The 23,575-nt window shown below is 44.6% G+C and overlaps 2 long non-coding RNA genes across 3 annotated transcripts in view; both read right to left on the bottom strand.

The window, feature by feature from the left end:
* Positions 1–12,179, bottom strand: part of LOC309327235 — a 91,134-nt gene extending 78,955 nt beyond the window's left edge. The window contains exon 1 of the long non-coding RNA XR_014150461.1: positions 12,129–12,179. This is a non-coding gene — a long non-coding RNA (uncharacterized lncRNA). The remainder of the gene's footprint in view (positions 1–12,128) is intronic.
* Positions 12,180–12,224: 45 nt separating this feature from the next.
* On the bottom strand, positions 12,225–18,684 carry LOC309327224. 2 transcript variants are annotated; one of them, XR_014150442.1, is made up of 3 exons: positions 18,332–18,684; positions 17,128–17,219; positions 12,225–12,271 (listed from the first exon to the last, which is right to left on the bottom strand). It is a non-coding gene; the product is annotated as an uncharacterized lncRNA (long non-coding RNA). The 2 variants fall into 2 exon arrangements; XR_014150443.1 differs by having other exon boundaries at positions 18,367–18,683.
* Positions 18,685–23,575: the final 4,891 nt, after the last annotated feature.

The following is a 23,575-nucleotide window of genomic DNA, read 5'->3' as shown; positions in this document are numbered from 1 at the left end:
AAAATAATTATTATCCTGACCTCCCAAAAATTCAGCAGCTAGAAACAACAACAATTTTTGGTCAATAACTGTGTGTCATTAGGTTAAATCCATAAAATGAAAAAATAGCAACACTCATGTTAATCAAAACCGGAGAGGCTGGAGTGCAAAAAATCAACAACATACTGTTCTTTGTGCTTTGGCAGCAATCTGATATATCTGGAAGGCACAAAAGAGTGTCCCTTGTAGAATCACAGAGTTGTAGAACTGGAAGGGGCCACAAGGGTCGTCGAGTCCAGCCCCGTGCAATGCAGGAATATTTTGCCGCAGGTTGGGCTTGAACCCATAACCCCCAGATTAAGAATCTCAAATAGGGATGGACTCTTCTGAAAATCTCACCATCCAACTAATCCTCACAAATTATTCCTAATTCCCGTCTTGCTTCTTGATCTCCACAAAAGTTATTTCCTCCCACCAGCTCTGCCAAAAATGCAGACAATTCGTGCATTATCACAGACATATTATGTACATGTTATTTACTCCATGTTCCCTAAACAGATACATACAACAACAGCACATATAACTGTATAAAAATACTAGCATGTCACCCACTAAGACTTCTCTATCTTCTCACACAGCAGACCTAATATTTCCTTTTTCTTCCACCCTAACCCACCCCACCCTTTTTGTAATTTTAACAGCTCTTGTAAACCAATCTTCACCCTTGGACATTTGTCCCCCCTATTTCCTGTGCATGCCCTTATGCAGCCATCCTGACTTCTATCTATTGCTCCCATTTTTGTTGCTCCTTGAAATTCTCTGCTCTTAAGGAACTTTGATTTGCAAGAGATTAAAAAAAAATAAGCAAAAAATGGCTTTTTGGCTCTTTTTTAAACAACAACAACAACAACCACCTTCTATTCTAAAGCTTTTAAGGAACATGGCTTGGTCATGTATACCGAATGGAAGATGGCAGGATCCCCAAGGGGAACTGGCTTCAAGCACTTTGTAACTCTGAGTTACAAAGATGGCTGCAAACATGACATGACGACTGGGAACATCAACTCCATCATGTGTGAATCCCTCGCAGACAACTGCAGTGCCTGGCAACAGATAGGCTGAGCATCCACAGCCAGTGACCAGAGGAGAAATAACAGCTGGGAGGAAGGCAGAGAGAAGAAACAGCAGCACAGCCAGACACCCTCCTCTGCCCCAGGTGCAACAAAACATGTCTCTCCCCTATCGGTCTCTACAGCCACAGCAGGCGTCGTAACTCTCCAACGCTTTGACGTCAGCCTCAAAGGCACATTTTTCCACTGTCTTTTGAGACAGGTGGATGCCAATAATTTTTTTTGGGGGGGGGGGATGAACGAATTCCTATGCCCCACAAATAACCCAGAGATGCATTTTAAATAAAAGGACACATTCTATTCTTGTAAAAACACTCTGATTCCCGGACCGTCCACAGGCCAGATTTAGAAGGCGATTGGGCCGGATCCAGGCCCCGGGCCTTAGTTTGCCTGCCCATGCTCTACAGCAGGGGTGGCCAAATCCCAAGAGACTGTGATCTGCTCACAGAGTTAAAAACTGGCGGTGATCTACCCCTTATTTGGGGGTTCAGGTCAAAGTTGTTGAGTTTTTTCAGGGAGGAGGTAAAATGTTGAGCTTTTTTTGGGGGGAGCCACAGTTGTTCAGCTTCTTTAGGGGGAACCAATGATGTACCAGGGATCTACCACAGACGTCCAGTGATCTACCGGTAGATCACGATCTATCTGTTGGACATGCCTGCTCTACAGCATGTGCAGAAACTGCCTTCTTGACCATTGGACCCACTATTGGTCTCATCTGCTCAATCTGCTGGAGCCTGTGTCTGCATGCAGGGAAAGTCCCTAACTCATCGAGGGTTTGAGACCTATTGGGTACCCTCACCTGGTTTAATCGGCCATTTGAAGCAGTCTCCCAGGGTGCGTCTGCTTCATGACAATACTGCTACACCAATAAGCAAATGAGTACATCATGGTTACTTCACTGAGCTCCCGGTTTCAAAACACCTGTGATGACAGAAGCATGTAGGCAGCTTGGTAATATTCCATTATTATAGTGCTAAGGATGAAGGAGTGCAATCACTCAGGAAAAAAATATTTTCAGCTCTCTGGCAGGGCTTCCTTAGGCAACAGTTTGTCACTGAGCAGAAGAATAAGAACTTCACAGTCATTTTGTACCCTGAACCAGAGCCTTATTGATGAACTGGTGGAAAGCGCATTTACCGGGGAGGTAGGGATGTTGAGCACCTGAAGCATTAAATGTTGAAACCTGGCAGATTCACAAGAAAACGGATTGTTCATTTTCAAGCACACATTGGCTCATTCAATTATAGTGTGACAGCAAAAGCAAAGACTGTCTTAGGGAGGTTAATTGAGCACCTCCATTAGATGCAGGAAAATTAGCGTAATGCTTGGCTGACTGAAATGTGGCTTTTCCAGTACTTAAAGTCTACTACGAACAGGTATGAAGTGTGGGGATAATCGATTTACTCTATCGAGTTAGCATCCCCAACCCCACCCCTTACTGTAAGGGAAAGTCATTTCACATTCAGATGGCCATGGAAAGATACAGTGGTACCTCGCAAGATGAAATTAATTCGTTCTGCGAGTTTTTTCGTCTTGCGAATTTTTCGTCTTGCGAAGCATGGATTCCCATAGGAATGCATTGAAAATCATTCCCATAGGAATGCATTGAATGTTTTCGTCTTGCGAAGCAAACCCATAGGGAAATTCATCTTGCGAAGCAACTCAAAAAACAAAAACTCTTTCGTCTTGCAAGTTTTTCGTCTTACGAGGCATTCGTCTTGCGAGGTACCACTGTACTGCTAAAGCTTTTCCCTCCTACGTTTAATGTGGCTAAGCAGCAAAGGATATAGGTCCATAGCAGGGGGTGCTGGAATGAGGACACTTGCCTAGGGCCCAATCCACCTGATTAGTGAGAATGAGTGAAATCAAAGCACAGAATTTCATTTCTCCTTCGCCAGCCCAAGATTTAAAACCAAGATTAGCATAACCATCAAAATCCCTTCAGGTTTCTTAGGGCTCATCCACACTAGTTTTCCTCTGTGGTTTTCTGGTCTGTGTCCAAGTGGCCTCCCTCCCGTTCCCCATGAAAACTCTTGTTCTAATTCTGGGTTTTCCTGGCAAAAGCAAGGGGGCAAAACAGAAAGAAAGAAAAAGTGATGGCCCGGGAAAGCACAGACCTGTACCTGGAAAGCTCATGGCAAATGGCAAGTGTGGATGAAACCTTATTCTCTGCTCCTACATGTTACTAGATTTCCTCCTCAAAAATATCGCAAGGTGGGGCCTACTCCCATTGGTTCTCCCACCTAAACCGCTGGATTTTCACCTCAGAATGTTCCACAACTAACTTTTCATTCAGTCTAGCTTTATCTCCCGAGTTTACCAAAGAAATACAGGATCTAAGTTCTCTAAATTAATCCATGATCTCATGCCATTAAACTAGGGAGCTGATACCTGCAAGAATGGGATTCGGTGCACACTTGACAGATAGATGAAAGCTACATTAGTGACACAAACACTGCCACATACATAAACAAACAGGGATGAAGGAAGAACATCTAAGAAAACCATTTTTCCAGCATCTACCTATTTCTATGTAGCAGAAAAATGTGGCCTTTGCTAGACTTTGAAAAAGAAATCAGTAACTATGATAGGTGGCACAAAAGTAAGCTCATAATAGTATGACGAGATCTAAAGCATGTTGACATTTGCTTCAGTCATGAGTTTGCAATGCAGGAAACATGGGGCATGTTCACATTAGCAGCTTAAAACCAGTGGCGTAGCCAGCTGCTTGGGTGCCTGGTGTGGGGGCGTGTCCTGCAGCCAGGGGCAGGGGGAGACGCCTAGCTACAACCCTGCCTATACGACCATAAAATTTGGCATCCCTCCCTCTTCTTTTTCAGCATTGTTTTGGCACTCTCTACAGCATGGTACCCAGTGTGAGCGCACCGGTTGTGCCATCCTAAAACTGCCCTGGCCCAGCCTTGGGATATGGGGTTGGCATGGGAGAGAATCACCCCCCATGTCCTGCCCAGGTGGACCACAGAGAAACACTTCCCGTAAAACTATAGGAATATCTAAATCAGGCCTTCTTCCTCCAGCTGGCAAGGTGACCGTGAAACACTTCCCTTGCCCAAGAAGGTCCCAGCATACCTGCACATTTTGGGTTTCCCCATGGTGCCGCTGGGTTGCTGCCTTTCCCAAACCATGTCCCTATGAAGGAAGGAGGACATTGTATTATCCTGGCATAGGAATCCACTCTAGGGCACAGTGGGCCCTCCCCAATAATGTTCTTCTGGGGTACATCACCCTCAATATTTTCTCTCACTTCCCCCTCCTGTCTGGGTGCCTGGCCAGCTGACCCAGGGAAGGAGGGAGGCAGAACGAGCACCCCTGCCATGCTGCCCATGCCCACGTCACCACTGGCTGCCGACGCTCGCTGCTCCTCCGTCACTGCTTAAAACACAAGGCCACTTCCCCCTGCTGCATTTGAAGCTGTCGTCTGCACATGCACACTTATCTGCGCATGCACGGCGGCTGCCTCAAATGTTCGCATTACCGCTTGCTCGGCATCCAGCTTTCTAGTTGGACTGAAACTGGTTTGAGGGAAGAAGACATCCAACAATGTTTTTGTCAAGAAACTACAGAGTCAGTATGTTGTTGTTTAGTCGTTTAGTCGTGTCCGACTCTTTGTCGGACCAGAGCACGCCAGGCACTCCTGTCTTCCACTGCCTCCCGCAGTTTGGTCAGACTCATGTTTGTAGCTTCGAGAACACTGTCCAACCATCTCATCCTCCGTCGTCCCCTTCTCCTTGTGCCCTCCATCTTTCCCAACATCAGGGTCTTTTCCAGGGAGTCTTCTCTTCTCATGAGGTGGCCAAAGTCTTGGAGCCTCAGCTTCACGATCTGTCCTTCCAGTGAGCACTCAGGGCTGATTTCCTTAAGAATGGAGAGGTTTGATCTTCCTGCAGTCCATGGGACTCTCAAGAGTCTCCTCCAGCACCATAATTCAAAAGCATCAATTCTTCGGCGATCAGCCTTCTTGATGGTCCAGCTCTCACTTCCATACATCACTACTGGGAAAACCATGGCTTTAATTATACGGACCTTTGTTGGTAAGGTGATGTCTCTGCTTTTTAAGATGCTGTCTAGGTTTGCCATCGCCTTTCTCCCAAGGAGCAGGCGTCTTTTAATTTCGTGGCTGCTGTCACCATCTGCAGTGATCATGGAGCCCAAGAAAGTAAAATCTCTCACTACCTCCATTTATTCCCCTTCTATTTGCCAGGAGGTGATGGGACCAGTGGCCATGATCTTCATTTTTTTGATGTTGAGCTTCAGACCATATTTTGTGCTCTCCTCTTTCACCCTCATTAAAAGGTTCCTTAATTCCTCCTCACTTTCTGCCATCAAGGTTGTGTCACCTGCATATCTGGGGTTGTTGATATTTCTTCTGGCAATCCTAATTCCGGCTAGGGATTCATCCAGCCCAGCCTTTCGCATGATGAATTCTGCATATAAGTTAAATAAGCAGAGAGACAATATGCAGCCTTGCCGTACTCCTTTCCTTTCAGTATGGATTGTGCTAACATGAAGTTTGAAATGAAGTTTCAAAACCTAGTGCTGGGAGTGCACTGCAACCTTGACTTCACCTCCAAAGTTGCACTTCTGCATTGTCACCAGATACCGTAGGATGCCAATGTAAGTTTCATGGAGTGATAACTAGCAATGTATGTTTGTTGATGTCCCTCCACCCCTGCCCCTGCCATAATGGCAAAGGAAACAAACAGGCCAGCCAGGCATGGCGAAAAACATGCATTGCAGGAAGATACATGCCACTGAAGCAACCTGACTGGAGCCACACATATGGCAAAATCTTTTTGCCAATATGAGTGCTCACTGGAAGGACAAATCCTGAAGCTGAGGCTCCAATACTTTGGCCACCTCACGAGAAGAGAAGACTCCCTGGAAAAGACCCTGATGTTGGGAAAGATGGAGGGCACAAGGAGAAGGGGACGACAGAGGACGAGATGGTGGGACAGTGTTCTCGAAGCTACAAACATGAGTCTGACCAAACTGCGGGAGGCAGTGGAAGACAGGAGTGCCTGGCGTGCTCTGGTCCAGGGGGTCACAAAGAGTCGGACACGACTAAACGACTAAACAACAACAGTTTGCCAATAACTGGCTTCCTTCCAGTTATTGGAAGGAAAAGTGGGTTAATATGATCAGGTTGGGGGCATTTTCAGAAAAGTGTAAGTGAACAGGGGGAAAGTCCTATTCTCCCCTTATAAATCCTGCCCCCCAACCCCTCCTGCAATATCTTTACGAGTCAAACAAGCAAGTGGAATAGGTACGAGTGGAACTCAGGCAAGGAAAGAAATGGAAATAATTGATTTCCAAGTGAGGTATTCAATATGCATAGCAAAAAAATAAATAAAAACCAGACCTGCTTTTCTCTGCAGTTCAGCATTTCTCTAGGCATTTATCTTGCCTGTTCAGGCCACTATATCCACTGGGAAAGCTATGTGTGGTTAGAGCTTATTAATTTAGAAGTGGCAATATACCAGAGCCTGGGAGGCAGTGGTGCAGTGGTAATTTCTGAAGCCCAGGAGATCACCTTGAGATCCCCAACATGTAAGGATGTGTGTATCGGGCAGAGGGAGGGAGGGAAGCAACAGGGTTACCGAAAGAGAAGAAAACGGAACGGAACAAGGCGGCAGAGAAAAGGGGAGCCCAGGAAAAACAATGGACAGTTGAGATCACCAAGGCATCCTTCAATGGAACACCAAGACAAAGCTGTCTCTCCACAAGAACCAGAAAACCTTGCTGTCAGCAAAACCATCGTCAACCCCAATGGCAGTGAGTGTTACACCCGTTTCCCATGTCCTGACCTCAGGAAATTTAACTTCCTCTTAACCTTCAGAATGAACCAGTGTCAGAAGGAATGTGAAAGGACCGTCTACAAAAATGCTGTGAAATTCACGTAGGGTTGCACATAGAATCCTATTGTGTTGCCATGGTGACCAGGAGGGGTAGTGGCGGTGGCTGATGGGGAGCCAGTGACTCAAGAGTGAAAACTATGCTGAGTCAGGAAGTTTTGTTTTCTTCCTGTGTGTGTTCCAAGAATACAGAGTCATTGAAAACCCAGCCCTAATGGCAGTCAGCTCAATCAAAAGAGTGGCTCATCTTTCCATCCTTTCAATGCTGACTGGACGGCAACTTGATGGCTCTTTTATCTATTAATAATTAATAATTAATAATTCTAATGAGGTGGTTAAGTTTTGCCAGACTGATGAATGTAGAGACATAGATGGGATGTCAGATAGGCGGCATAAAAATGGTAACCCTCTTGGGTTTATCGAAGCACGACTCAACCACAAGGAACAGCTGTGCCTACTACGCAACACTGCTGATTCCCTCATCTCTTTCCTAAACGATCGAAATAGTTTCAGTAAAACCCCTACGCCTTTGTGTTGCAGAGATTAATTCCAGAGTTTGCACATGGTGACCAATTCATTAAAGTGTGTAACCTGCTACAAAGTACACGGTTAATAATATCTAGCATTTATATAGTGTTTAAAGTGTGCTATAATTTGTTGTGATTCTTACAATAACTCTGTATAATATCCCTGTGTTGCAGATGGGGGCAGGCTGAGGCTAAGGAACTTGACTAAGATCATCTAGTGACCTAATGGAGGTGGCAACTTTTGAACACAGGGGCTTCCTAAGCTGCACCACACCAGGCCCTGTCCCAGAACATTTTCATTAAAACATCCCTGCTTTTCTAGTCCATTTATTTACAGGTAAAACACAGGGATGTGGGTAGTACTGTGGGTTAAACCACAGAGCTTAGGGCTTGCCGATCAGAAGGTCGGCGGTTTGAATCCCAGTGATGGGGTAAGCTCCCGTTGCTCGGTACCAGCTCCTGCCAACCTAGCAGTTCGAAAGTGCAAGTAGATAAATAGGTACTGCTCCGGCGGGAAGGTAAATGGTGTTTCCATGCGCTGCTCTGGTTCGCCAGAAGTGGCTTAGTCATGCTGGCCACATGACCCAGAAGCTGTACGCTGGTTGCCTCGGCCAATAAAGCGAGATGAGCGCCACAACCCCAGAGTCAGCCACGCCTGGACCTAATGGTCAGGGGTCCCTTTGTTGTTGTTGTTTAGTCGTGTCCGACTCTTCGTGACCCCATGGACCAGAGAACGCCAGGCACTTCTGTCCTCCACTGCCTCCCGCAGTTTGGTCAGACTCATGTTTGTAGCTTTGAGAACACTGTCCAACCATCTCGTCCTCTGTCGTCCCCTTCTCCTTGTGCCCTCCGTCTTTCCCAACATCAGGGTCTTCTCCAGGGAGTCTTCTCTTCTCATGAGGTGGCCAAAGTATTGGAGCCTCAGCTTCACAATCGGTCCCTTTACCTTTACCTAAAACACATGAGCCCAGTATTACTACTACATATTGCTATGGCCTACTGGATGAAGTCCAGGCCACCCCAATACAAAACAAATGGATATTAAAAAAGGCTTTCCTGTGATAGTTTGGCCATAGTTCCTTTTTAATCAGGCCTTGGCCTGAGTTGATCTACATCCTATACCCTTTTAAAAATGCTGACGCTTTTGGTTGTTTTTTAAAAAAATTGAGTTATTGTTTTTGTTTATATTTTATGTATTTGATATTTTATGTATTTGATATTTTATATTTTACCCTGAGACCCTCGGGTATAGGGCACTATAGAAATTAAATAAATAAATAAATAAATAAATAAATAAATAAATAAATAATAGGTGCTAGGAGAGGATAGATTTATTAGATATTGTCTTTCCTTCCTCACATTTGTGAGTTCAGCAGAGTGTATCTCTTTGCAGTTTGAAAGGGAAGCTTAGGCAGGCTGGTTTTAGCTTAGGTAACCCAGGATGCTTTAAGGCAGACAGGATTCTCCTGGTATTTCTCCCTTAAAACACTAATCACAAACTACATTGTAAAAGGTAAAAATAACATTTACTCACTCAGAAGACTTGTTGCAGAATATCAGATACAGCTAGGGTTGCCACCTTTCGTCAGGCAAAATTTGGGACATTTGGAAGGGGGACTTGGGGTGGCTAAAAATTACTTTACCTGGTACAGAATGAAATGACTTCAAAGCAATCCATTACAATAGGTTGTTTCCAGTGCTGATCATACTCAGAGTAGACCCAGTGAAATTTATGGTTCTAAGTTAGCAATGCACATTGAATATCAATGGCTCATATCCTCCCCACCTGCTAAATTTCTGCCTGTCAGAAGAATGGTAAATGTAGAAACTCAGCCAAAGAAAGAGACGGCAACAAATTCTGTTTCTTGTCCTAACACAGCTTTGCCTCCAACATCCCATTCCATATAGCTGCTAATGAATCATAGACAAGTTCATATAACCACAAGGGTTAAATCTTCTCACATATTTGAGGCATTCTTTAAAAAATCATCTGTTATCTATAGGCACTCATAGAATCAGATTTGTAGAGTTGGAAGGGGCCCTGAGCGATGCAGGAATTTTAACTAGAGCATCATTTAAAGCACTCTTAAACCAGCTTAACAGGTATGGAGTCTCCCAAAGAACCCTAGTTTGTTTGGAGACCACCTATTCCTCTCCCAGATATACAATTCCTTCGGGGAAGAAGGACAGCTCTCTATACCACTGTTCTTTCTCAGGCAGCAAAATGTTTTGGCTCAACCAAGGCCTGCCTATTTAAACAGAGAGGAATGGCTTCCCTGAGTGGGTCACCATGCAGAGTTTCAGCATTTGCCTAGAGCAGTGGTGTCCAAACTTTTTCCAAAGAGGGCCAGATTTGATGAAGCGAAGGGCTGTGAGGGTCAACCAAAGAGCCAACCAGAGTTGTTGACCTTTTTTTTAGGGTTGAGGTTTCTTTAGGATTTTACCCTGGGAAATAAACTGGCACAGGGGCCGGATTAATCCGACTGGCAGGCCGGATTAGGCCCCCGGTAGGGACTTTGGACATGCCTGGACTAGAGGAAAGTCGTTAAGTTTGAGCGATTCTGCCAGTCTCCGCTTTCCCCCACCTCACATTTGTAATATCAGGGGTAACAAGGTTGGTCTGCAATACAGGGACATAAGAAGTGCTGGAAAATCGGGTCCTCCCTGAAAGAGGGCACGTATTGCGGTGAGACCCTGTCTTGTGGGTGGGTACATTTGGTCAGCCACAACACCCGATTGGTAGGTCCCTCGAAGCTGGGTGCAATCTGGCCAATGGGACGCAGTCCAAACAATTTGAGGGACCTATTTATGCCCATGCACGTGACCCAGAGATTCCTCTTTCGACACGTGCATTCGGAACACCCGCCCACCTCTCCCTACTTTTAGGGCTTTGCACTTGACCTTGCTATGCCGTCGTGTGTTGTCTGTCGGTGGGACAGGGGCACGGCAGGAATTTTCCCCACTTGGCTGATTGGCTGGTGCTATGTGGGTTTCCCTTGCCGTGTAGCAAATCGTCACAACTTGTAAGGTTGCGGATAGGCTCTGGTTCAGGTGATAGGGATGGGAGAAGGCTCTCGCCGTCCCTATGTGAAGGGCATTCCGTTAAAGGAATCCAGAGACTCGTTGGTTTGGTCAACCCCTGAGAGGGGGTTGTGCCTGTGTCTGAGTCCAGGGGGACATTTGGGTGACAGAGTTAGCCCGTTCCCGGCTTTCCGCTTATCCAGGTGTTCACCCTTGGCTGACCTATGCTGGAACCCTGGGACAGCGCTACCTGCATGGCAGGGAGCTAGTTGAACCAGAGCCTATGCAACCCGTCACTTTCTGTAATGAATAAAGTTTTGGCCTAAATTCTGCCAAAAACCGAACCTAAAATTTGAGTCAAGTGTTAATTTATTTAGGGGGGAGGTTTCTGGGTCTGAACATGGAAATGCTGAATCTTTCTTATAAAAAACAACCCTACAACCAATTCTAACCATTGTAGGTGCTTACTTCAGACTGCATACATTCAGTGTTTAAAACACACCAGGTTTTAACCAAAGATCTTCAGTCAACTGGAGCACACTCTTTAGCTTTCAATCAGAAATGCAGATAATTCTCGCAAAGGATTGTTACCACTTAAACTGCTGCCGTGAAGTAGGAACCCCACCAAAGGAAAGAAATATCCAGCCTCTGTTTGATTCTTTTTCACATTCCCTGAGAAGCTATTGTAATAAAACCTGAAAGGTGTCTTGTCACATCAATGACATAATTGCACCTGCTTTGAAAAAAAGAGGGGGGCAACTTTCAGCTCTCGCTGAACCCCTGCCTGGAGATCCTAGGTGAATGTGGCCCATCATTGCTAATAATCACACAGGGAGAGAGTTCTCCCTCTGAAGCTCAACTTGGGAGATGAGTGGCTGCTAATTCCTTGTATGAACCCTTTGAGATGGAGCCAAAGTGTCTGCTCTGCTGGACTGAGTGATTCTTTGAGTGCAAATCAGAAGTACTTAGAACGTTATGGGTGTTTCATAACTGGAGAAAACATGCCTTTCAAACAACAACCACCCATTTCTGACAAAGGAATTGGTTTTAAGTGCAGGAATCTTCCAGGACTGCTGAGAACAGCAGACAGGAATAGCCAGCGTACCTTTGAAGCATGACAGAAGACATAAAATAGATTTTTACTAAAGGTTGACCCTTTTTTCAACTTCTCTAGTCTGCCACATTCTCAGACAAGGGTTTGGGGTTTTTTGGGGTGGGGTTTTGTGTGTGACTATTTTGCTTCCTATCAGGTGGCGCTGTGGTTTAAACCACAGAGCCTAGGGCTTGCCAATCAGAAGGCCGGTGGTTCGAATCCCCGTGACGGGGTGAGCTCCCGTTGCTCGGTCCCTGCTCCTGCCAACCTAGCAGTTTGAAAGCACGTCAAATTGCAAGTAGATAAATAGGTACCTCTCTGGTGGGAAGGTAAACCGAGTTTCCATGTGCTGCTCTGGTTCGCCAGAAACGGCTTAGTCCTGCTGGCCACATGACCCGGAAGCTGTCTGCAGACAAACGCTGGCTCCCTCATCCTATAGAGCGAGATGAGCGCTGCAACCCCAGAGTCATTTGCAACTGGACCTAACGGTCAGGGGTCCCTTTACCTTTACCTTTTTATTTTGCTTCCTTGAATTGCCACTAGCGAAGCATCCTTCATAGCAAGTCTGCATTTTCAAGCAAAATTATTGCTCTCCTTAGAGCTGTTCGAAGCCAGTTCATAGTAAGATTCGTAGCTTAAGAGTCAAATCTAAAAGATGGAGAAACGAGTATGAGGAAGCAGATATACATCGAGGAATATTTAATGCAAAGAGAGTTGGTTTCCAGTGGTATATAATATTAATTACTGTATTTTTCGCTCTATAAGACGCACCAGACCACAAGACACACCTAGTTTTTGGAGGAAAACAAGAAAATAAATATTCTGATTCTCAGAAGCCACAACAGCAAGAGGGATCGCTGCACAGTGAAAACAGCAATCCCTCTTGCTGTTCTGGCTTCTGGGATAGCTGCACAGCCTGCATTCACTCCATAAGACGCACACACATTTCCCCTTACTTTTCAGGAGGGAAAACGTGAGTCTTATAGAGCAAAAAATACGGTATTTTGTATCAGAGATTGGGGGGGGGAGCCTGTGGCCCTCCCTAGATGTGCTTGGACTACATCTCCCATCATCCCTGAAGCCCTACAACATTTGGAGAGGACCAGGTTTTCCTCCCCTATTTTATACAGGGCTACCAGTATACTTTATGCTTTACAGAGCAAGAGACAACTTGCTGCCCCATTCAGTCTGCACAGTATGGGTATGGGCATGTAAGGAGAGGACGGCAGCATATGGAGGAGCCGAAGTTACACAGAACATCGGGAATTGGACATCACAGTGTAAATCAAGTCTAAGTATCAGGGAGCTGGAGATGAGCTGGAGCAGGTATGGCATTGCATAGAGAAGCACAGCTCAGCATGATTAGCATATTGCATTTTCTCCCCACTGCAAACACCTCTTTTTTGACTCTATTTTGACTATGGCAGACCAACACGGCTACCTATCTGTAACTGGAACCTCTTTTTCTGTGGGAGTGAGAGAATAGCAAGTGGACATCGATGTAAGCATTATAAAAGACATTCTTGAAAACACTGATGTTTTAGATTTGGAAGGATTTAACAATGCTTTTGGTTGGCATGCATATCTGTGGTATGACAAGGTTAAAATAAACAAGGCTTTTAAGAATCATGTTGTCAGAAAAGCAGTGTTTAATGTCTGGTCAAAATACAAGGACTTATTGGAAAACAAGACCCCAAGGTGGTTATCACCAATGGAGGCGAAAACCCCAAAAAGACTCAATATGGAGGCCAAATGGCCGAAATATTGGGAAATAATAGAAAAAGATGGAGACAATTGGAGGTTGCAGAGTATGGAGAAACTAAAGGGGAAAGTGTGAGATTGGCTACATTATGCTCAGATTAAAGAAGCCTTTAAGTCAGATAAAAAATTAGGATTCCAGGTGGAAAAATCAAAGTTAGAAACAGAATTGTTAGAACCCAGCTCTAAGACACTTTTGAGAATGTATAACTTGCTGCTAAAATGGAATACACAGGATGAAACGGTCAAATCAGCTATGATAAAATGGGCACAGGACATAGGGTACAACATTATGTTTGCTGACTGGGAAAAGTTATGGACCACCGGTATGAAGTTCACGGCATGTAATGCCTTGAAAGAAAACATTATGAAAATGATATATAGGTGGTACGTGACTCCAGTCAAGCTTGCAAAGATATACCATCTGTCTGACAATAAATGCTGGAAGTGTAAAGAAGCTGAAGGAACATTCTTTCACCTCTGGTGGACTTGCCCTAGAGTGAAGGCTTTATGGGAAATGATATACAATGAGCTGAAAAAGGTATTTAAGTATACCTTCCCTAAGAAACCAGAGGCCTTTCTTTTAGGCATTGTCGGCCAGAGTGTGCAAAAGAAGGATCGAACTTTTTTTATGTATGCCACAACAGCAGCAAGGATACTCATTGCTAAATGCTGGAAAACTCAAGATTTGCCCACGCTGGAAGAATGGCAGATGCAACTGATGGATTATATGGAACTGGCTGAGATGACTGGCAGAATCCGAGACCTGGGAGAGGAACTGGTGGAGGAGGACTGGAAGAAATTTAAGGATTATCTACAAAAACATTGTAAATTGTATGAATGCTAAGAAAGATGTAAGATTTGTAATAACACGGCTCCAACAAATTAGTAATAAGGAATATAAATTTGAACGTAATTGAAAGAAAAGACAAATTTTGGATAAACAATATTTCAAAACTAAGATCTCAAAAGTGTGATTTAAATTCTAAAATTTGAGATTTAATATTGGATAATTATATGATATGAATTGAAACAAGTAAATAATTTGCTAGCAAAATTTGTGAGTTCAGAATGCAGGAACAAGAGATGTGAGGAAGTCTAAAGAGGAGAATGAAATGTGGAAATTTGAAAAGACTATGTTATTATGTATGTTTTTTGTTTATTGTTTAAAAAACTTTAATAAGTATTATTAAAAAAAAAAGACATTTTGAAAACCTGTAAGAATTGGGAGAGAGGGCATCTTACATCACCTCTGTTTTTTTTTTTTTTTTTAAAAAAACTAGGATCAATTTCCTGCTTCAACAGGTGCTGCCCTTCAAGCAATGCCACCCGTGACTCAGGAGTAGACTGCTATAGTAGTCCCATGCTGCCCAGCCATGGCAGAGCTCAGGGGCAGAAGGTCTCAGTCAAGTCTCAGGGGGCAACTTGCCTGGAGGCAGAGTCCATATGCAAGGTTCATTCCAGTCCTAAAGTCAGGAGTATCTCAGTTTACGCAGTCAGACAGTCTGAGAGTCGAGAAAGTCGGGAGTCCAAGGTCAAGAGAAGCAAGAAGCAGTGAGGTCTAGCCAGGAATGACAAATGTTGTTTCCAGCAACTGACTGAGGCTGGAAACCCTGCTTAAGAAAGCTGAAGCCAGCTGGTTCTCATCAGGAGCCAGAAGGCTGATCAGCAGCAAGTGGAGTCACTCTGCCTTCTGCTCCTTCAGGCTGCTGCTCAGCAGGTAAAGCCCATTATTTGGCCCATGACATAGACCAGGCTTCCTCAACCTCAGCCCTCCAGATGTTTTGAGACTACAGTTCCCATTGTCCTTGACCACTGGTTCTGCTAGCTAGGGATCATGGGAGTTGTAAGCCAAAAACATCTGGAGGGCTGAGGTTGAGGAAGCCTGACATTGACTCTCAGGAGACCTGGCAAACCTAATCAGGGTCTTCAAGATGGTGCTGTTGATTGTCTTGCAGACATCAGCTAGTGGAGATGGGTGGCAGAACAGGCTGAGGCTTAGTGCATTTTGTTAGGATCTTAATCTGGTCTGTCTTTGGTGACCTGACTCCCTGGCTTGCAGTGGCGTAGGAAGGGGTGTGTGGTGGGTGCGGGCCTCCCTGGGTGTCATCATTGAGGGGGTGACAAAATGGCAAAAATATGAGATAATAAAAGAAGGGAGGGTCACGAAACTTTTTAGTTCAGTCAACAAACACAATGAAATGCGGCTGGCACTGGGCGCCACACAGCAGGGGCCGGCACTTACCACGGGGTCTGCAGTGCGCCCGAGCCGTGCGTCTCTCCTGGGAATGACGTGGTGGCTTGGGCGCTTGCAGGCTCAGCGCTGCCTGAAATGGCAGCTTGGGGCTTGCGTCTGCCCACTGCCTCTCCCTCAGCCGTCTTACAGCTGAGGGGGAGGCGGTGGAGAGACTTTGTGCAGTGCACCCTGCCCTGGCTCAACCCACCCCCAGGTGCAGGGCGCATGCGCTGCCCCAGGCACCTGAGTGGCTAGCTACGCCTTTGTTTTAAGTCTTTTTTTTTTTACCAATTCAGTATATTTTCTTTTAATTGTCAAATAATTCTGTGTACGTTGCGGCAGCCTTTGGCTATGTGCAATAAAACTGACTGAGGCTGAGACTGCTACACCTTTGCTGACTTTCAGGCCTTTTCCCAACTGGTTTGGGAGGGCGGGACCTGGACGGACTCCAGCTATAAAAGCTGATGCTGCTGAACAGACACTTGGGGTGGGGTATTGTTTAGGGCAGTGTTTCCCAACCTTGGGCCTCCAGCTGTTTTTGGATTACAACTCCCATCATCCCTAGCTAGCAAGACCAGTGGTCAGGGATGATGGGAACTGTAGTTCAAAAACAGCTGGAGGCCCAAGGTTGGGAAACACTGGTTTAGGGGTTTCTGTTGAGGGGGCATTGTTGCTGTTACTGATATTATTATTTTTTGTATTTTTATTCTTAGAACTTATAATTTATGTGGAAATTGTTCAATTTGGTTTTGTACTGTTTATGTTTTATTTATTGTTTACAGCTACTTTTGTTATGTTTGTAACTGTGTAGTTTTTTCATGTTGTAAGCCACCTTGAGAACGGTTTGAAGTATGTAAAGGCAGCATACAAATAAAATTATGTATGAATGTATGCATTTATGTATTCTATATATATGTATCCTGGCTGCGCTGACTGGGCTCCCAGTGGAGACACAATGCCTCTATGATTCATGCCTCTTTTGCCTCTGCAGTTTTTACAGTTACTGATCTGATCTGAAGCTCATTGCTGAAATGTGTGTTGCGCAATTAGTGTCACTCATAAGATTGAACTTTGCCTCTTTACCTGTCCAGGTACCTCTTTGATTCAGCACATTAGTCACAGCCTGTGAAACATCCCTCACTACTTGCAGCATAATGAAAATGTATGGAGAAATACAGTGGGTGAAGACATTTTTCTAACAGCTCACACAGGCTCCCAGGCCCTCCAGTGACAATCACATCCCTGTTGCTTCACTAGAAATTACAAAGCAGGGCTTGATGAAAATAATTTCCGGATGCGGGTGCTTCACAATGGATTCAGGAAACCGAACATTTAGGTCTGCTCAGTGGTGGCTCACGGACACTGGACCTGGTGGGGCTGCTTAGTGGCCAAGGGGGTCAGGGAGGTGTGGCCAAGTTTTTCTGACGTTCTCTTGCAACAATAAGTAAGAGACATTAAGCCCTGAAGTTGTACTAAGCTAACAGCTAAACTAAACTGAAATGTGTCTTACCATGGTTCAGGAGTCCCTATTGTCAGTTTCTTCACTGCTTGGAGAAAAGTTGTGTAGCTTCCATCTATTCTGAGTGTCTCTCCATTCTCCTCCTTTGCAAAAAACAAACAAATAGTAGACACTTAAAGATTGGAGTTTTATTAATACTTAGCACTTAAGTGTCTTGCTGTGGTTCAGAAGGGGCCCTTGCTGTCACAACATCTATAGTGGGTTCATGCAACAATGACTTATATTACTTGGAAGTAAACCCCACCAAATTCCATGGGAATTGCTCTCTGATTAAGTAATGTTATGAGGGTTTTCTTTGTTTTTGGTGAGGGGATCAGTCTAGATGATATCTGTGTGCCCCACTTCCAAACCTATGATCTCGTAATGTTGGGCAGAATCTAGAAAGGGAAACCTGCCAAATCAGTTCATTTGTTAAGGTAATGGCTTTGGCTGACCAGTTAAGTGCTCACACCAGAATGAGCTAGGTTGCAATAGCTACTACTAAGTGATGGTGTTCTCCAGGAATAATGGACAGGAATTTTCCTCACACCCCTCAGCTGCCTGGATGCATCCAAGGTAGATGACCTATATATAGCCCAGGGTGGGTGGGGGTGGGGGGGCTAAAGCTGGAGACAGAGAGAGGCATGTCTGCTCTTTGCTGAATCCAAAGCTGAGACTTGGTGGCTTCTCTGGAAACGTAATGGAGAAGCAAGATCTGTTGGGATGCCAATGGCGTGAGCCCCTCCACATATCCCAAAGACACCACAGTCAAAATATGCTGTGCTTAGTTCCTTTCCTTGTTAACCATCACAAACAAGCCTGAGTCCAGATCATTCCTCCATTACCTGCTTCCTCCTGGAAGCAGGTTCATAGTCTGGGCAGATTCATGAATCCATATTTATCACTTGGAGTGCCTTTTATCAGTTTGGGCTGGTTGCAGCGGCTGTTTCTGGACCAGGATTGTCTGTCCTCTGTCTTCCATGTGCTGGTAATCTCCAGGATAGAGTGCTGCCCTGCGCTCTATGTAGGGCTGCCCTGAGACCATGGGGCAACGCACATGGAGGCACTGGGACAGGTCTTGTGTTTGTACCCCCTACCTGCCATATATGGATACAGCTGTGCCAGATGCTGCCAAGGACTTAATTCATTACCCTAAGGTCCCAAGGTGGATCACAGCACTTAAAGCACAATGTTAAAAATATTTAAATCAACTTACGCTCACAAATTACGGTGGGCTCTAAAAATATATACCTCATGGAGTCAAAAGTCAGGGCAAAGAGGTGTGTCTTCTGCATTCACAGAAAACAGTATAATGAAGATGCCATGCACACCTCTGTGAGGAATGAGTTCCCAAACTTAGGGGCTGCCACTAAGAAGGCCCTCTTCCAAGCCATCATCGCCTGAACTTCCAAGGGCAGTGGAGCAGCCAAGGGTCTCCGCCCTCCCTCTCCTCATGTGGTTGTGTTACATCGTTGTATGCCCTTGCTGTTGTCATTTCATACGGTCAGTTGCCTGGGAAAAACAGAACATAAGCTGAATCATAACAAGGGAGGGTGAGAATTCTCAGCCAGCCTTGGTGACTGTTGCCAAGGGAACTGGAACACTGGGAGAGTCATAAGTATGTCATCTCCTGGACCAGGCCAATGGCCCATCTAGTGTAGGATCCTGTCCTCACTGTGGCCAGCCTGTGGGAAACCAGGGAGCAGAACATGAACCCAAGAGCACTGACTCATGGAATTATAGAATCGTTGAGAGGGAAGAGACCACCAGAATCCTCTAATCCAACCCCCTACAGTGCAGGAATCTTTTGCTCAAGGTGCGGGTTTGACCCCCCCCCCGACCCTGAGATTAAGAGTCTCATGCTCTACTGACAGCTATTCCAAGGTCATCTCCCATGGATATATTCCCCAAATTTTCCCATTTTAAAGTTCAAAATATTCAACTGAGCGACCACCTACCGTTGATCGCCACAATGATTATAGACTGGACCTCAGATGGAGACAGACATCCAACACATTTGATTACGAACTCAGTACTGCAAGTCAAAAGTGTAAAATGGTCCGAACTACAGGCTCAAAAGTTCTCAGCATATTTCCAACAAGGACTAAAACAAGCATATTCAGGCTTAATTGAGGATTATCATGATTATGACCAAACTCTAAGACTATTCTCGAATCTGTCGGAAGATCTAACGTCTTTTTTCTCTGTCCCGACGCATAAAATAAATCGAACACAAAGGAAGATAGGTGCATTGTGGTTCAACAGTGCTTGTAAACAGGCTAGACAACTTCTTGGTAACATCTACAAAGAGTACAAAGCCTCTGGGGCAACAGTCTTGCCAAAAGAATATTTCCAAGCAAAATCGGCCTACAAGCAAATTCAAAAGGGTGCCAGACTGGAATGGCAAGCGAATCAATGGCGGGCAATTATAGAAGCCTCATCATCACGGAACTCCAGACAATTTTGGCTCCTGGTAAACAAAAGAACTAAAAGATACCCTTTAACTATTATTCCCGCCCCGGTTTGGGAATCTTATTAAAAAAATTACTTTGCCACAACTGACTGTATCGTTAACACAAGAGACGAATTTCAAGAGCAGCTTCCCCTCTGGCCCCCCACCAATCCGGAAGACATCCATGATTTGATCGTCAAACTCAAAACAGGGAAAGCGCCTGGGCCAGACCTGATCCCAGCAGAAGCTATAAAATACCACGCGGACTGGTGGGCCAAGGTCCTGGCGACCATCTTCGATGCAGTTAACAACTCTGGAATGATCCCGGAAGTATGGAAGGACGCTGTTATCGTTCCAATCCACAAAAAGGGCTCACCAGACAACCCGGGGAATTACAGAAACATCAGTCTGCTCTCAATAGTGGGGAAACTGTATGCCTGCTTCCTGTTGAACAGACTTTTCCAATGGGCCGAAGAGAAAAAACTAATTGGGCCTGAACAAGCTGGATTCCGCCCAAAACAGTCAACAATTAATCATATTCTAATTTTACAGCATCTTGCCTAGAAATATTCCACCCCAAAGGGTGGCCAACTCTGTGTGGCATTCATTGACCTAAAGGCAGCATTTGATAGTATCCCCAGGAGCATCCTCTGGGAAAAACTCACCCACTGGGGCATCGACAGAAGGCTTCTCTGGCTAATAATCAAACTCCATGAGAACTCAGCGGCTAGAGTGAGACTCACCCCGGAGGGTGATCTCACCAACTCAATTCCCATTAACAGAGGTGTCCGACAGGGTTGTATATTGGCTCCACTCCTGTTCAATTTGTTCATAAGTGACATGAGGACTCCCCTAATAGAGGCCCAAAAAAGGATTCATACACCCCGCCTAGCACTTTATCGCTGCCCCTTGTTACTATATGTGGATGACGCAGTCATTCTTTCTTTTTCTAGAGTAGGTCTCAGGAGGGCCATAAAAATTTTTGGACCATACTGTAACGCAAATTCCCTTACAATTAATTATGGAAAATCTAAGATCCTGATATTCTCAAAGAGCCGGAAACTCCATAATTGGAGAATTGATGGGAGAGCCATCGAACAAGTCTATAGATTCCAATATTTGGGAGTTTGGTTACAACATAACCTCAGATGGAAGGCCCATGTAGCCTATGTTACAAATAGAGCCAAAGCTATCTCCTTGGCGATCTTGCGATTCTTCTTCACCGATGGGGCCCTTCATATCCCATTGGCGTTGAAAGCCTTCAAGGCCAAGGTGATCCCGACAATTGCTTATGCCATCTCAATTTGGGGGACTTTTGCCAACCTATCTCACCTGGAGGTCATTCAAAATCAGTTTTTAAGAGGGATATTGAAACTGCCCAACTGTGTAAGTAATACAGCGTTACGCATGGAACTTAATATTGTATCCCTGGAAAATGCTCTGTGGAAACACATACTTTGTCACTGGCTATCTCTATGGCACAATCTCCCAAACCTGTACTTGATACAATGTATGTGGAGAGATGATTTCCAGAGCCCATGGGTAAAAAATTTACAGCTGAAAATTACGGCAATGGGAATCTCCCCATCCAAATTACTAGAGCAGGACATAGTCCCAGCTAAAAGAACAGTGATCTGTAAGCTAGAGGAGATGGACTTGCAGCAGAAAATGGTCTTGGGCAATGGTACCTGCTCACCTCTAAATCTTGGTTTATTACCCCTCTTAAGGCTCCCAAACTATTTGAATTCCTTAACTTCCTCAGCTCATAGATATGCCTTTGTAAAGGCAAGATTCAACACCTTTCCATCGAACGTGCTGAGAAATAGATTCTCCAATGGACAGATATCGCTCATTATGTGATTGTAATTGTGGAGCACCGGAATCGTTGCATCACATAATTTTTGACTGTGCTTTTCACTTACCGGCCAGGAGCAAGTTTCTTGCTCAATATCCTAAGGGAATTGCCGATGATACGATTGAAGCCAAACTGAGATATCTACTAATTGATGATGACCCCCTAAGATCACTCATGGTTGCCAGATTCTTGATCAGCATCCTATCCCAAAAGAAGAGAAACGGTCTCCTGTGTGGTTCGGATAACCCCTTTAAACCATGATCTATGTTTTAGGTGACATCACCATTGTTTTAATCCATGATCTATGTTTTAGGCGATATCACCATTGATATCCTTGATTAATTTATGAGCAGAGGGTGATGTATAGGTTACAAATTTATTGTAATGTATGATGGTGGTCTTTGTCCTTGCTTTGCTTCGGCTCTTGTTTGTCTTTTGTAAGTTTTGGCGATTTTAAATTTGGAGGTTTATGTATAATATTTTGGTATGGGAAACTGTCGTGTAACGGGCCAATGGCCGTAATAAAGATCAATCCAATCCCATGGTTTACAGCAACAGTAAAGGGCAGCTAAGGCAGCTGGCGAAAGAAGGAAGGGAGTAGCGTTCAAAGAGGAGTAAAAGGGAGACTAGTGCTCAGGTTCTTACAGTGACTGCGGTAAAGACTGAACAGGACAGTGACATGGGACAGAAATGCTGTTAGGACTAGAGGATCCAGCAATACCAGGGAGAAGTGTGGGAGCGTCACCTCAAAACACAACTCCACAGCATCAAAAGGGACTGGACAAGTGCTGGTTCATCTCCCCAGAAAAGGATTTGCCTGAACACACCTTTAGCGCCATCTGAATAGCAGGGGCATGCAGCCTTCTCTCTGTGTGTGACATTGAGAGAGAAAAGGAAATGGTACACCTGGTTTGCAATTTTCTTTTTCTTTTTTTGCATTCTGTATAGCAAATGGAGAGTTTTTATTTTAGTTTACAAAAATTTATAGGCCGTTTGGTTGTAACAAAATGGTTTTTTTTTAATTATTATTTTTTTAAGTTTGCAAATCCTTTATTATTTTATTCACATAATATACATTTTTTACAACAAACAACTCCAAAATAAACAGACAACTCCAAAATAAAATAATACGTAACAAAACCATAAGTCTCATGTTTTCACTGGCTCCCGATGGAGTACAGGATCAGGTTTAAGGTGCTGGTTTTAACCTTCAAAGCCCTATACGGCTTAGGAACCTTGTACCTATGGGGCCGCCTCTCCTGGTATGTCCCACGGAGGACCTTACTTTCTTCAAACAAAAACATCTTGGAGTTCCCAGGCCACAGAGAGGTTAGGCTAGCCTCAATCAGAGCCAGGGCTTTTTCGGCTGTGGCTCCGATCTGGTGGAACGCTCTGTCACAAGAGACTAGGGCCCTGCAGGACTTGACATCTTTCCGCAGGGCCTGCAAGACAGAGCTGTTCCACCAGGCCTTTGGCCAGGACACAGGCTGACTCCCTCCTTTGGCAATCCTCACAGAACTCTAGCCCAGTGGTTGCCATTAATCTGATTTGAACTGATTTTAGAATGAACTGATTTTAGAATGTTGTATCATTTTACTGTTGTTAGCTGCTCTGAGCCTGGCTTCAGCGGGGGAGGGCGGGATATAAATAAATTATTATTATTATTATTATTATTATTATTTACATTGATCTCCTCTCCGATACCCTTACTTGATATTTCTTGCTGCTTTCTGCTTTCCTTATGGAATATTTATAAAAATTTTATAAATTTATAAAAGTCTTAAATCCTATACTGTGCCAATCTTTAACAATTTCAATTAATCCCTTCACCTCCCCCCCCCCCCATGGCCCAGTACAGCCTCCACCCGTGTGCAATCTTCTTTACCTATTATTTTTGTTATTGTTGTGTTATTCACTTTATTTGTTATTCCATCCTTAATATATTATTATCCTATCTCCTTGCGCCTTTTAAACTTTTGCAAAAGGTTTGCAAATTTCTCGAGGGCCAAGTCTAACTGAACTGAGTAGACCAACTCTTACCAGGTTAAGCAGACCTGTTTTCTGATGCTAGTTACGTAAGCATGTACTCTGCCACAACATCAGGAAAACCAGCCTTGCAGGTGCCCATGGCCATGTTGCCTTCAACATGTTGA

The sequence above is a fragment of the Podarcis erhardii genome (genome assembly GCF_964252035.2).
Source record: "Podarcis erhardii genome assembly, chromosome: 13".
In the NCBI taxonomy this organism is placed as follows: domain Eukaryota; kingdom Metazoa; phylum Chordata; class Lepidosauria; order Squamata; family Lacertidae; genus Podarcis; species Podarcis erhardii.
Note: the sequence above shows the minus strand (reverse complement) of the source record. Positions and strands in the feature narration are given on the sequence as shown.